The following is a 14,073-nucleotide window of genomic DNA, read 5'->3' on the forward strand; positions in this document are numbered from 1 at the left end:
GTCTGAGTCCGACTAGTGGACCCCGGAGGAGAGAAGGAATACAGTCCAATAAAAGAAGTCTCTGTTTTTTTTTACGGTGCTAACAGGACACCTGCATGTGGGTGATGCGGAACATAACGTCCAGCACAGAGATGCTCTGACCTCAAGAGGGGGGGTTGGGTGGGTTGAACTGTGGCTAAAAGGTTTGTGTCTAGAGGGGTGGGGGTGAACTGTGGCTAAAAGGATGGTGTGGGGGGTCCGACTATGGGAACCAGGATGAGAGAACCAGGCATACAGACCAATAAAAGAGGTCTCCGGCTTTTTTTTTACAGGACGACCAGGATACCTGTATGTTCATGAGGATAAACAGCCAGGCCTTTGGGGAGATGGATGGCGTTAAGACAGGAGAGTGGGTGGGTTGAACTGTGGCTAAAAGGTTTGTGTCTAGAGGGGTGGGGGTAAACTTTGGCTAAAAGGTTGGTGTGGTGGGCCCGACTACGGGACCCAAGAGGAGAGAAGGAATACATAGCAATAAAATAAATACCAGGTGTGTGGTGGGACTATCTGGCTGCATGACTTGGTGTGCGGATTAACATCAGGGCCATCACAGAGATGGTGGAAGTCCAGACAGGAGATGGGGTACATGATGAGGTATTATGGTCCGATGAGTCAGGGGTGTGTGTGTGTGTGTGTGTGTGTGTGTGTGTGTGTGTGTGTTTGTGTGTGTGTGTTATTAGGTACCATCATGTCGACATGGAAATGGACCGGACACCGTGTGTGGTGCACATGTTGCAGAAAGAGACAACTGCCAAAGAGTCCTCGATAAAGCAAGGTCTGTGGTGAAGCTCTTTCGCAAGTCCTCAGTTGCAACACAGAGGGTATTAGACCAGTGTGGTCTTATTGTTGGAAATTACTTCCCCAAACGCTGGTCAAGCACATTCAACATGGTCACACGACTCCGCACAGTCAAAGATGCAGTCTGTGAAATCGCAAGTGACTGCGGATGGGACAGTTTGCTTACTAGTTAGTGGCAAAAGCTTTCGTCATTGCATGAATTACTGATGTCTTTTGCGGAACACACTAAAACCCTCCAGAGTGACGCCACATCTATGACCCTAGTGGTTCCTGCCCTCTTTGATCTGCTAAGTCACCTAACTGACTTTGCAGAGAGCACTCGGTACAGAGACCTCAAGGCCACAAGGCCTAAACAGAAAAGCTCCACAACCAGCATCAGGCAGCAGATCATCAAGTACAAGGAAGAACTTTCACATCCCATCACTGGGGACACAGGAACAGACTTCTGGCTGGAAAATAGTGACAGTTTTTATCCCAGTTTAAAGCCTTTTGCGTTAGACTTGCTGGCTATGCTAGCTTCTCTCAGCTGCTTTTGCAGAGAGGGTATTCAGCATCACAGGTGACCTCATAAGAGCACGGCGCAACCGAAGAAGGGTCACATTGGAGCGAAGTGCTTTCCTTCAAATGAACTGAGAGAAATATAACTGTTGTAGTCACTGTTATTTACAGCATTTCCTGTAGTAGTATATGCACAACTTGATTGGTATTTGCTTTGTTTTTTGTTTAATATGAGAGCAGAGATTGTTTGTTCTATGCAATAATGGCATTACAGCTTAGCATGTTATTCACTTGTCTTGAGTTGAGCTCATTGATACTATCTCATTGTACCACTTGTTATTTATTAACAGAAGAATATTCATTTTGTGTGCAATGACATTGCAACCAATGCCTATTTTCTTTTATATATTTTTTATTTTTATTTTCCAATCTCTTTGATTTTGCACACAATGCAAAGTAACATAAGAGGATGTCTACAGAGTTGTGTGCTTTTTTAGTTTAATGTGATATTTAACTGTATTTTCAATGCTGAGAGCAGCTTTTTTTACTTCCTTGAAGATTAAGGAGTATTCTTTGGTAGTTTGTGCAATGGCATTACAGCCAATACATATTTTATTTTACATTTGAGAATTGTACTAATCTGTTCTGTTCAAATTTTGTTGATTTGCACAGAGTAGCAAGACATTGTAAGGCATTCTAAGGCATTGTATCCATAGCAGTTATTTAACTTTTTTTGTTAAAAATAAGCCCCTGAATTAAGCACCTTTTATCGCATGCATTATTGAGGCACAAAGTCCATAGAAGAAGATCAAACTTTAGTTTGATGCAATATTGAAGGAGGAGAGTTCTGTCATGACGTTAAGAATAAAATGCATGTTTTGTTATAACCGTTCAATCTGTGTCTGTATTGCATATTCAAACCTTTATATGGATATGAAACATTATGGTTTGCATTATATTAACATGTCAAGTTAGTGTGAGGGAATCGGTATGGTATATACGAGATACGTTAAGTATCATCTGCATTTTTATTAAACCATTAAATATATTTTCTGTTGCTATTTTAGTGTTAAAAAGTATTGATATGATCGTTAACATAGAGGGGTTGCTACGGAGGGAGCATGGACCTATTAGGGAGGGAGGAGTGAACATACAACGAGTGCCCAGGGCAGGAAGTCCCTGCATCTATGATTCTCTATATGTGATCTTTAAATTCCATGTGGGTCATTTCAGACTCCTTTGCTTCCTAACATCTTGACTGAATCGGTGAGTTCCCTAACTACGCCAGCTGATGGGTCTGTGTATATATTTGGTCATTTGATTCTCGTTTCAGAAACAGAAAAAGATTCAGCTTTATTGGCCAGGTTTGCTAACAAACAAGGAATTTGACTTCGGTCCCTTTATTTATTTCCCTTTTATTAAATGAGTTATGACTTTTGTTCTAAAATACAAAAATGAAAACGTATACACAAGGTGTTTGTCTTTATTAGGTCAAGAAGGGACAGAACAATCTAAATTAATAATATTAATATTAATTGATACATAATAATAATTGTTAAATAATAATTGTTGCCCAGATAGCAGGAGGACAATAAACAATACGACTGTGCTCGCTGAGACCTCTCGCTTATGATGCTACAATGCTAACAATGCTAGAAAACGAGAATATTTCTGCCTCCGGCACGTCATGCACTAGGGCGTGGTTAGGCTTCCATGATGCAGAAGCAAATCTCTCCTTGATGTTGCCCTGCGCCAATGAGCAGTCTTCATAAGAATGAATGGGCGCCATTCTGAAATCCGCTGTCCTTCTCTAATAGGTCCATAGCTCGATATAGACCAGTCAAATTTAGCGTATTGCGGGCCAGTCACCCTACTGGATAAGAATTACAGTTTCAAACCAAAAGGCAGATTCTATAGCAATGTCCCAGGGAGGGTGTCTGTCGGTACAATACAGGTCATGGCACCCCTGTAACACGCTTGAAAAAAATGAACTTGTTTGTTTCTTTGTTTGATAGATGGCCTCCATTCGGTATAACACGGCTCCAAAATCACCACTCCACTGGGTGAGGTGACATAGGGTCCTGCATTCCATACACACCGAGGCTCAAGGCATACATTTTCACAGAAACTTACCCAGTCTTCGGTAAGCTAACGCATCTCATCATCGAAGTCTTTTGCTGTTGAAAGGACATAACCATTGATGAATGAAATGACATACTCAAAGCCGTTCTCTCCTTTATGCCTGAATGACGCTTCGGGACACCCTAAAACAGGCCTTATTCATTTGATTGGAGCATGTATTTGTTTAATTTAAGCATGGTTTGATTGAGGTGTATGATGAATGTCCTTGATATCCGTTGATGCGCTGGCCATGTTGAGAAAAAATGCGCAATTCCGACGACTGCTGAATGTTTTTGAATCCATGGATATCGCACAACTACACACTAGAGTAGGCTCGGTCGCGAGCAAATCAGTTCGAATGAAAAAATCTTTAAGACAAACAAACCGAACTGAGTGGTGAGGAGAGACCGACTGAGAGACATCACGACTCACGAGAGCCAGCCAATCGTATGCTGTTCTAGGACTGAGTCTAGGACGCTCTCGTTGAATTTTAGGCCCCGTCCACACGAAGCCGAAACGGGCGAAACCGTTACGGTTTTGATCTATCCGGTTTCGAAGTATCTCCGTAAAGACGAAGCCAAGCGAAACCGGATATATCTGTAGAAACGTTGTAGTAAACATTCCAGGCCCATAACGGGCGCTGCTTCTGGTACACAAATCCAGAAGAAGAAGAGGCGAGCATGCGCATAAAGGCTGCCCCCCTAGCCACTAACAACACAAACAAACAGCTCTTCTACGATGGCGAACTAGATTCTCAATAAATAAAGACTTAGCAACCCAACAAGGGACATGATATGCTGCAGAACGAATTACAAGCTTGTAGTCCGTCATCTTTTTTGTTGTGATTTCTGAGACTCCGCGGGCTTAAGAGCCATTGGCTAGGAGGTCGAGTGGTGGGGCGATGACGTCATGGTTTGCGGTTTCAGTCGGTTTCAGGCGTCCACACGAAACCAAAACGAAACCGGATTGATTTGAAACCACCTCCGAGGGTGGTTTCAGAAGTTTGCGGTTTCGGTCAGCGGATTCGCCGGCTTCGTGTGGACGGAAGGCCGAACCGTACAAGACCTTTGCGGTTTCGCCATGAAATCGGCTTCGTGTGGACGGGGCCTTAGTCAATGAGAGACAGAAATCAACCTTGGGGAACAAACAAATGGGCTTAGTGAGAGAGCTATCTATTATTCACATTGGCCCTCTATTGCATGGACATATTTAAAGGATAAATTGCACATATTTATAATTCGAAATTAGTCCCAGCCTTTATACCACATTTTTCACAACCTACCAGCTCTCGTTGTGAAGACTAGTCACCGCACCATTTGTTTCAATGGGAATCGCGACGGTATACTTTCAACATAAAGTGTACATTTTTATCATTTGAAATTCGTCCCAGTCTTTATATCACAGATAATATAGGGTCTTTAGCATAAAACTGCGTTTTCTGATTACAGTTTAATGCATTTTTCACAATTAACCAGCTCTCGTTTGGAAGGCAGTGTTCATTTTGGCAGCTAGATTTAGTCTTGGGCTGCACAGGGTTCTGTTCATGAGAGCCTAAAACACCCGGGAGCACCATCATTGCTAAATCAAGTCTATTATCTTGCTGATATGTTAAACATCCAATAATCAACTACACCCCCATCCCGCTGCGTTTGGTTAAAGTTGTAATGTTGATGTTTGAGAATGAGAACGAGGGTCTGAGAACCGTGCATTCCATGATTCGATGCACCGCTACCGAAAACTCGACTGAACGAACGAACGATTCGCAAACGACTCCTCTTGGCGAACTGAATGACGGAAACTAATCACTAAATCCAACCCTACTACACACCAAACCACACCGCAACGCCCACCCCCCTTTTTACGATCACACCCCCACACACATTGTATTAACACACTCATGACTACACACACACACACACACACACACACACACACACACACACACATGCACACACACTGTATAACCCCGCACAGAGGCCCCACTACTTCCAGTCTGGGACCGGAAGTACGCACGGTCAAAGTACCCCAAACTGGGGTATGTTATTTACTACTCATCAATAATGCAGTAGTATTGCTAGGTTATTATAAGTGGCCTATGATTGATAATTAGTGGGGTAAGGCTGGTCCCTACTGGGCCGTAGTCGTGCACTAAATGCATTATAATAGTTGTTGACAACGCAATAAACATTCATCCAAAATATAATCTTCACTTATGTTGGTTGCAACACCCACCTTATGGCAAGACTCTCTGGGACTGCAGCATCTACTTTTCGATAACTTGCATTCATTTTGCAAACATCACATTTACTTTTGATGGAAAAAAATGCATTAAAGTAAAGTTTTGATGATTGTATAGTTTGATATTCCTAAATACTTAAGTAAGGTTTAATATAGATCATCTGAACTGTTTTTAGAACCAAGGTTTCCTCCACTGCTTCTGCACATCCCTACGACCTCTATAAAACCAGTAAATAGAATAGTTATTAGTTTCTTTGTTGACTTAAGGGCAGTTTTTGCCGAGGTTTTTACGACAGAAAATGGATTCTAATCTTCTTTTACTATATTATTATCCACACAGGAATAGTGAATATATTCCAACTGTCCAATTCAACGTGGAGCTTTGGACATGTTGAACCTGAGGTGGTACACTATATTCATGGTTACTATGTACAAATTGGAGCTATAATAAATATTTGTGGCAGAGAAACAGAATTGAAACGGCAGAGAAGGGATTTCTCCTAATGATATCTCCACGGTAACCAAACGAAAGACAACAGTAGAAACACAGCGCCAAATCACACGGTAGCCGTTTAGTTAGAGTTGGCCAGTTAAGGACTAATATACATTTTATCAGCCTCCGCTTAATCTTCACTGAAATTTGTCAGATATTCAGACGTCCTTGACAAGGACAAAATAAACATTAACACTTCCAAAAACATTCCACAATTATGGTACACGTTTACCATGGCAGTCATGAGGGCTGTCTGCTGCAAGAGTTGGGTACCGTGACATTGTGGCTTTGACAGATCCGTAGGCACCCAAATGCTGTGTTTGGAAAGGAATCTGGCCGGGTATCAAGCATCGGCAAGGAAGATGAAGATATAGAAATTGCTGATCTTGTCATTGATGTTATCAGACCGCTAAACACAAAGGGCCTAAGTATATTGTCTGTGCTATTAAAAACAATTGATGGAGGGATGGATAGATGGACAGAGGGGTGGATGGATAGATGGATGGATGGATGGATGGATGGATGGATAAACAGATGGATGGATGGACAGATGGATGGATGGATAGATGAATGGAGAGATGGATGGATGGAGAGATTGATGGACAGATGTATGCATGGACACATGTATGAACAGATGTACTGGATGGAGGAACAGATGGAGGGAGGGCTGGATGGACGGAGATGCTGATGACATATATATTATATATGTGTGTGTGTGTGTGTGTGTGTGTGTGTGTGTGTGTGTGTGTGTGTGTGTGTGTGTGTGTGTGTGTGTGTGTGTGTGTGTGTGTGTGTGTGTGTGTGTGAGACACCTTGGTCATCACCAAATCCATCCATCTGAAAGAACTTTCAGATCAATCGGTTTTAGGTTGATTGAAACGCAATATGTGTAGGTGTGCAGTTACAAATACAAGGCTGACTAGGTCTTTACTGGTTGAGATTTCATAATACTAAACACAACATTGGATATCTCAGTTTCCCAGCAACGTTTCAAAATGATTTCCAAACAAGAAAGGGAGAAGCTACTTGAAGACATGAAACCACTTCTGCCCTTCAGTGTAGGTCATACATTTTACCTATGCATAAATGCCTATCTTGGCTCATGGTAGAACACAGACTTCTAGATGGTCTCACTTTATTTTTTAGGTGCATTGATGTTAGCAACAAACCTAATCGTTTGTACAAATGAATTCATTGCACCAGTAATAGACATAACTACTCTACCAGGCAGGTGGTATTAGACCGTTTTACAGTGCCCATGCCTAAATCTAATGCAATGAAAAAGAAAGTTACTTACAGAGCTATGTCAACATGGAACTCTTTACCGCACAAGATCATAGAAATTAAGGATGGAATACACTTTAATAGACAGCTCAAATCCAATAGTTAATATAGACTTTTCCACGTAAGTCACTGGGCCCTATCTTGCATCCGGCGCAATTGACTTTCTCACTGGCGCATGTGTCGTTGCTAGTTTGCAAAAGGCGCAGAGCGTTTTTTTTCCTCCTGCGCCACGTGTCGGTATATTAGGGAATGATCTTGCGCCCCAAGGGGCGGTTCGGCAAAAGGAGGAGGCGTGTCCTGGCGCAAACGTTCCCTTGTTCTATTTTGCAGTTTCAGAAATCAATTGCGCCACAAACCAGGAAATACCTGGTTTAAAGTCAAGGGCCCGTTGCTCAGATGCTATTTTAAGGGTGCATGCATAATGTTGCTTGTGCACCTCCCGCATACACTTTGCTTCTCTCATCTACCTAGCCACACATTCTTTGTAAATTATTTGGGAAATAACAGCTGATACAGCGGTAATAAGTTGTACTTTTTTTTTTTGACACAGACATCGTGTACATGGCCATAACTTTTAGGATTGATGAGTATTTGATCGTGAGAAAAACAGTTTTACCGCGAGTGAGTGTTAAATAGAATGAATGAATGCGGGCACGCGTGTGTGTATGTGTAAAATAATTAATGAATGCGGGTGCGCGTGTGTGCGTCCATCTGTTTAAACACACGCAAACTAAACGCCTAACGCATAATACAGTCCATGGCAATGTCTATTAACGGGGGGACACATGCATATCAGGAACACAAGTCGATAACGAGGATGCATACAATACTGATAAGAAACGATGTGTATAATGTATTGCGTATATCATTAAATAGAACCACAGTTACCGCATGTGTGTTACGTTTTCTTTGCCGAAATGTATTTGTTTTTCTGAAGTTGTGGAAGAAAACCTTATTCCATGTGTGAATTAGGCCATATGATTTGGCCATAAACTGAGCCATTTGAAGTTTGAAATTCATGTGCATCTGTCTCATTGGAGACTGCAGACACGCTGTCAAAATATCAATTTGTCAGATTCAAAAGGCGAGAGGCATTTTTGCACCGGTACCTAGCAACATCGCCATAGAACCTCTCACAAAGCTACTTGCGCTTGGCGCTTCTCACTTGCGTTTCAGACCGTTAAAATAGGGCCCGATGTGTGCAGATAATGTGATTTGAGTGGTGATATGAAACATCATTCTTGCTACTTCACAATTGTACCTATGTAGTGTAGAATGTTGGTGTATTTTAGTGTCTCTCTATTGTTCACATTTCTAGTCTAGGAACAGGCCAGGGCCTCTCATACTGATACAAGGTGTTATCCTTAACATTCTGCCATTGTTATGTCTCAACAAGGTTGAACCAACCTGGCCCCCGGGACATAGCCAGGGCCAAATACCTTATCAAGGCTGAGAGTGCGTCTGTTCACGTGTTATTCATCTATCCCCTTTTTGTATTATACTCGCCCCAACCCTTTGGTTCGACGAGTAGAGGGTTTCGACAGCCAAGGAACAAGTCATCGACCACCGGGTCCACTATAGATTATTCAACCTAAGTCTGTATCTCGCTGTACATCCTGGAATAAACCATCTATTCAACCCTCTAATCCAACCTGTCAAGCTGCTTTGATTTCGACTTCAAGAATTACTACTACGACTGAAAATACACAACGCAGAGTCTGTCCGAACAGTTTAGAAATAAGCTGAAATCTAACATTTGGTGCCGTGACACCGTCTTGAAGAGAGAGGAGTGAGAAGACGATTGCCTCTGAAGATTGCCCTGTGACCGAGAAGAGCGTGCGCCCTGCCTGGGAATGTCTGATCAGCGCCTGCCCTGCTGAGGGACCCGCATCCACAACGCGGCTGAACCAGCGCATCTCTATGCACCACGTGGGAATCAACGGTGACTGAATCTCATTCCACACTCTCGACCAAGAGAAAAGAACAAGAAAGTAATCTTAAAATAATCTACACACACATAACTGTGATTATTATTATTTGTTTTACTATTAGGCTGCACTACATTTGCTGAGTAATGAAGTTGTGTCATTAAGAGCTTGACGAAGTGAGGACCTGTATTAGTGATTAAGAGTTTGTGTAATAATCACTGAATATACGCCATATGAAACTATTGATTGTTTGTTGAATAAGGCCTTTGGTCTGGGATTGAGTCCTAGAATATTGTTTGTTGAATAAGGCCTTTGGTCTGGGTTTGAGTCCTAGAATATTGTTTGTTGAATAAGGCCTTTGGTCTGGGATTGAGTCCTAGAATATTGTTTGTTGAATAAGGCCTTTGGTCTGGGTTTGAGTCCTAGAATATTGTTTGTTGAATAAGGCCTTTGGTCTGGGTTTGAGTCCTAGAATATTGTTTGTTGAATAAGGCCTTTGAGCTGGGATTGAGTCCTAGAATATTGTAATAGCATGTCATTCAAGTGATTTGTTCATCTGTGCTAGTTTGTCAATGTTGATACGTGTCCTGAATATAACTTAAGACGTCTGGTTTGCTCAGGGCTTTTGTTTTACGACTTGTCGGACAAGGAGTGAAACCGTATTTGTATTGAATTCACTGGTGAGGTTACATGAATCGCTAGAGTTTTTTTGTTTGTGCTATGTTGTTTTGATCCCCGCCGAGGAATCATCTGTATTGTTTTTTTAATCGAAGAGGGAAAAAGTGTGCCATCATCTGTTGTTGGCATACCGAGCTCCGTGGGAGGCGTCTATTTGTTTCTTTCTAAACAGCGATTGGTCGCTAGTTTTAGTTACTTTACAGATAGAAAAAGATAGAAAAAATGCCGAAAGGTAAAGGCAGGAAGAAGGCAGAGGAGGAGGAAGAGGATAGCAATCTGAACCAAAGGAACAAGATGTTTTTGAAGTGGAGGTTAGAGAGATTGATCTTTATTCAGTTAGCGAGACTCTGTAACAAAAAGAGAGATGAATTGGAAAAGACAACTGCTCTGAAAAAAATTAGAGTGCAAATCAAACTGCTTGCCGACGAAATTCGTTTGTTCAAGGATGAAGCGACTCGGAACAAAGAGCAGAGGAAGTTCACAGACCTACACACGACGCTAGTCGGAGAAGGACTGATAGCGGCCCACCCCCTCGACTCAGGGCCCTCTGAGGGGAGTGACCAAGGCAAAGGAGGAGGAACCTTGGGAGCCTATGGTTGCATGTACCCCAAACTGCCATTGTGTGGCCCAGATGGGGAATACATCTTCCCTGGTGGTTTACAGGAGTCGAGACACAGTGATCCGGTCATCTGCAGTACCCCCCACGTGCCACGGAAGGGAAATCCATCTGCCCCACCTGACTATGCTAATCATGATGCGATCCAGATCCCACAACAACCCCCCGAGGTGAGGCCTGGAACAGTGACTAAGAATGAATCACGCATTGGAGGATTTGATGACAACAAACAACCACACTGCAGTGTGATGGGAGGCGCAGCAACACCACACATGATGACCAAAGATGAGAAAGACGAAATAGTTAACCTCAGGCCCTTGAAGAAGATAGAAAGCGCGGAGGGACGCACAATCCTCTATGAACCCTCCAACCCGAAGGACATCGAAAAATGGAGTACGGAAATCGACCACCCAAGGAGAGCAGGCCTAAAGCCATGGATGAAATTGAAACAACTGATGCTTCTGTACGAACTCCACCCCTACGATGGCCTTGCTATATTGTTCAAACACCTGAGCAGCACTGAGCGCACCCAGATTCGATACGAGGTGGAAGATGCCATAGGAGAAGACGGAATGAGACCAGGAAAGGGATGGGAGGCCATAAAGGCGTGGATCCAAAAACACTCCAGGGCACAAGTAAACTGGACAACAATCACTCGCTGTATGCAGAAGGAAGACGAGGGTCTGGACCAGTTCAATAAGCGCTTCTTCGAATGTTATTTGCTGTACTCAGGCCAAACTGAATATGATATGGACACCATCGACCAGTCACAGGACTTGCCTTTGAAGACCATGTATCTCCAGCAGGTACTGCCGGAGATCCGAAGGGGAGTAAAGACAAGGCTTCCCAGCTGGGACAACAGTAACTGCACAATGGCAGCGATCAAGGAGTTCGGAGAAAAGGTGGATCGAGATGAAGAAGTCAGGATTTGATTCCTGGCTGACGAGAAGAAGGGAATAGCCAGGGGACAAGAAAGATTCCCCCAGTCCAACAGGGACAGAGGACGATTCCCCCAGCCAGTCAGACAGAAAGAACCTCGACCATGCCACAACGGTGGACAAATTGGACACTGGATAAGAGAATGTAAAGCCCCTCGAAAGATGTACCGTGACCGCTCCAACGAGAGAGTAGGGGAAGAAAATCGCTCAGACAAAATGAGGGAACTATTGAAGAAGTTACAGGCGTAGAGTGCTGAAGAACTCAGCCACATATGCGATTCAGTGTCGGAAACCAACAATAACACCAACTTGGAATGACACTCGTTAGATTTGGCACGCAAACTAACTGATACAGGGTGAAGAGTAGGGAGTGTTTGAGTGTTTGTTATTTTCATTCCTTTATTTTCACGAGAGGTTAGTCTTCGAAAGATGCTAGGACTTTTGTCACTGCCTATCTAAGTTCATGTTGGTTCCTTCTTGACACAACTGCTCAGCTTTAGAACATTTTGTTTGTTTTGTTTTATTTTTGAACAAAGGTTCAATCATTCATTCATTCACACAAGGTTTATTGAGAACTATGATGACTGATTACTGATTACTGATATAACCATTTTCGAATCAAGCGATTTATTTTTGTATGATCATTTTTCATTGTTTATCGAATCATTTTGATTATTATTAATGTTGGAGGCTGTGACAATGCCTCCCCCATGACTGATACTGCACTTTTTCTTTGTTTCATGTTTCATCGTACCTTGGAGATCCAGGAGACACGGACACTTGTTGAGTCCTTGGGAGGAGTCCTTGAACTGAACTGTGTCTGTGTTTGTCCTGACGCCCTACTACGAACTTTCATCCTCATCCCCCATCACACCTGCGGTGGCCATCAACTGGAAAATAACTCTGTTGCAACTGCTACTCAAAACCAACTGAGTCATGCAGTATTGTCTGTGATGTTGTTCTGCCAAGCAGAGGGAGGTGTCTCGACAGTTGACTTTCTTGATTCTTTAAAAATGTTTTAATCATGAGTAACCTAATGAGTTTGTTATTTTCTTTATTATAGTGGCCTACACCTGGTTTACTTGTGTATGATTTGAATTTACTTGTCCTATTGCCTTTTATGCTTTCTTTCATTGATTTAGTTAATTATTAATGGGTCACCAGAAAATACACTGAATTCTCTTTTTGTTGGTGATCTTTAAACTATGTTTAGTATGATCAAGAGGGAGGAATGTAGAATGTTGGTGTATTTTAGTGTCTCTCTATTGTTCACATTTCTAGTCTAGGAACAGGCCAGGGCCTCTCATACTGATACAAGGTGTTATCCTTAACATTCTGCCATTGTTATGTCTCAACAAGGTTGAACCAACCTGGCCCCCGGGACATAGCCAGGGCCAAATACCTTATCAAGGCTGAGAGTGCGTCTGTTCACGTGTTATTCATCTATCCCCTTTTTGTATTATACTCGCCCCAACCCTTTGGTTCGACGAGTAGAGGGTTTCGACAGCCAAGGAACAAGTCATCGACCACCGGGTCCACTATAGATTATTCAACCTAAGTCTGTATCTCGCTGTACATCCTGGAATAAACCATCTATTCAACCCTCTAATCCAACCTGTCAAGCTGCTTTGATTTCGACTTCAAGAATTACTACTACGACTGAAAATACACAACGCAGAGTCTGTCCGAACAGTTTAGAAATAAGCTGAAATCTAACAGTAGGATGTCTTTCTTTTCCCTCTCTATGATTTCATAATCGTGCATTGTTTTTCTATTTTTCTTTTCTTTTTTTGTTCTGTTCTCTTTTCGTCTCTATCCTGTTTTCACGTATTTTTGATTTATTGTATGTTTTTCTTGTTAAATTTGGACCTCAGGAAGAGTATCTGTTGCCGGGTGTAATGGCTAATGGGGATCCTGATAAACTAAACTATACTAAACTAAAACCAAAACCACAAAAGGCCCAAGCTACATTATGAGACTTTCTCAGAATAGTGATCCATCTGCTGTTTATTGAGGAGGTTTGAGTGGACTCACAAACAAGCAGGTGACTTTAAGATCTTAAACTGAATTCTTAGATGTATCTTTGAATTGACTTGCTTTGCACACCTTATGATAAGAAGATATCTTTAAAAATATGGGATTCAATAAAAAGGTATATCCTTTTTGCATGAGGTTTGTAAGTTCATTCAGTAAGTTGGGTACAAACTACATTTGTGAAACAATTTTGTAACAAAGAATACTGTTGTTTTTCTTTGAAGCTGAAAAGGAGATTTCTATGTTCCGAATCGAAGAAAGTATTTACACTTAAAAAACATAAATATGCGAAGAGGGAAGGTTAGCAGATACAATGTGATGTGTGCAGTGCTGTGAGAAATAGATTAATAAAACACCAGAATACAGGTGATGCACTATACACATATGATGTGTACAGTGCTGCGAGAAATA

Source organism: Gadus morhua, chromosome 13 (genome assembly GCF_902167405.1).
Source record: "Gadus morhua chromosome 13, gadMor3.0, whole genome shotgun sequence".
Classification (NCBI taxonomy): domain Eukaryota; kingdom Metazoa; phylum Chordata; class Actinopteri; order Gadiformes; family Gadidae; genus Gadus; species Gadus morhua.